The sequence below is a fragment of the Castor canadensis genome, chromosome 13 (assembly GCF_047511655.1).
Source record: "Castor canadensis chromosome 13, mCasCan1.hap1v2, whole genome shotgun sequence".
NCBI classification, from domain to species: Eukaryota; Metazoa; Chordata; class Mammalia; order Rodentia; family Castoridae; genus Castor; species Castor canadensis.
Window position 1 is genome coordinate 116350114 of NC_133398.1, and position 2162 is coordinate 116352275.

At 43.9% G+C, this 2162-nt stretch overlaps 1 pseudogene; it reads left to right on the forward strand.

Annotated features, from left to right (window-relative positions):
* Window positions 1–353: 353 nt before the first annotated feature.
* On the forward strand, window positions 354–1828 carry LOC141415505 (tubby-related protein 3-like; annotated as a pseudogene).
* The last annotated feature ends 334 nt before the right edge of the window (window positions 1829–2162 follow it).

Genomic DNA, 2162 nt, shown 5'->3' on the forward strand with positions numbered 1-2162 from the left:
AAGCACATTAGGTCTCTTTGTCATAACCTTGAAATCACAGGCAAACAAATGGATCAATGAACTATTTGCTTCCTGTAAAACTGCAATTACAGTGAATAAATGCATTAATTCCTTCACTGGTAATTAAAATGTATTGACTTATTATCATACAAAAAACCAAAAAAAAAAAGTCCAGGTGATTTTAAGAGTCAAATAAACAAGGAACAACTGTACAGTCTTCTGTATAGTCTATATAGTCTATAAACTATAAGGGAAGTTTAGATTGCTTCAGAAAGACCTTTTGAGTGGCCGGGCTGCCAGTCAGAGGTGCCACCGTAACAGTGGCATCTGGGGATCTGGACCTGTTGGTGGGCATGGAGGCTTCAGACTATGGCCTCAAATCCCACAGAGACAGTACCTTTGAAGATGTGACCATGAAGCTTTGAGCTTAAACTGGACAATCAGAGGGTACTCCTGGAGAAGAAGCAGAGAAGAAGTGCCTGGAGTCCCTCATACTCCAGCCAAACAACTTCAGGCTCTGGTGCCTGAAGTGAAGAGGTAGTTAGGAGCACAGGCTTCTGGTGGATCCTCAGACCCCATACACCAACATCATCCTCCATACTGTGCATTTAGGAATCTCAGTTCTGTGGTGGTAACCTTTTCACAGACCTAAGAGATGGCAGGAGGAGTCTGAGATGGAGAATAAGGACCAAGTTAGCATCCCTTCCAGGCATTGATGGTACAGCTGCCTTCCTGAAGCCAGATACTCACTATTTGGAAACCAAACTGCATGTTCTCTCAGTGGGCTCCTCTGCTGTGGAAGAGCACACTGAAGGAAGTGTGATGGAGAAAGTGCTCTGGACACTGCTTTCGAGCTGGACCTTCAAGAACTTCTCCAAAACATGGTATCTCTAGTAGCTTGATCTTTGATGAGAAGACCAATGGTGAGGAAGACAAAGAAAAATAATTTTGCAATCACTGTATTGAGAAACAGAGAGACCCCATTCTGTGTCCATCTAGAAATTAACCACAGATACAGGAGATTTTAGTACAATAGCCCAACAGGTGAACAACCAGCTGAGAGAAGTGGAAAATTTAGAGGACTTTGCATATAATACCCCCCAAGTGATCACCTTAAAGTTTTGAGTAAACAGGGACAAGAAAGGAATGGATTGTGGTCTCTTCCCCACCTACTATATGCACTTGGAAAAAGACAAGAACAAGAAGATCATTCTTCTTTCAGGTAGAAAGTGGAAAAAAGAGCAAAACATCAAAATACCTTATCTCCACTGACCCAACAGATTTATCTCAAAAAGGGGACTGCTACATTGGCAAACTTAGATCAAACCTCATGGGGACCAAGTTCACAGTGTATGACCATGGTTTCAGCTCAGTCACAGCCCAGGGCCTGGTAGAAAAGGCCCACATCCAGTAGGAGCTGTCAGCTATTTGTTATGAAAGAAATGGGTTTTGATTTAAAGGGCCTAGGAAGCCATGATTATTTCATGGATGATCTGAATGATGAATGGATCCCATTCCAGCCAAGGAATGACCACAGACTTTGCTTTCACAATAGTAAAACAAAACCTTGGAGAACTTGATTTAACTGCTCAAGACCCCCATGTGGAACTGCAACATTCAATCCTAACACAACTTCCATGGTTGGGCCACTCAGGTATCTGTGAAGAACTTTCTGATAGTCCACGGGATTGACCCTGATTACATAGTGATGGAATTTGGATGTGTGGCAGAGGACATCTTCACACTGGACTAAAAAAACAACATGCTGTGTGCACTTCAGGCCTTTGCCATCAGGCTTTCAAGTTTCAACAGTAAGTTTGGTATGTGAACTATGAACAGCCAGCAGATCTAGGACTTTTCACTGCCATTCTCACCCTGCCCCAGAATGTGGAGAACAACAGTCTGCCCCCTTTGTAATGACCAAACACCAAGTGGGTGTTCCATGTGCATGTGTGTCTGTGTTTGCATCACACACATATGCATACACACACATCTTCTCTGGGCTTCAGAAACCTGGTCAGTGATCATGGCTCAGCATGGATAAGAGACTGTTGAAAGCACAGGTTGGCTATCATCCAGGGCACATCTGGGACTTGTGAGGTCACTGCCCAACAGACACTGCCTCAGGAGTGGGGTGATGCTCCATGGAGAGAATGCTGGCC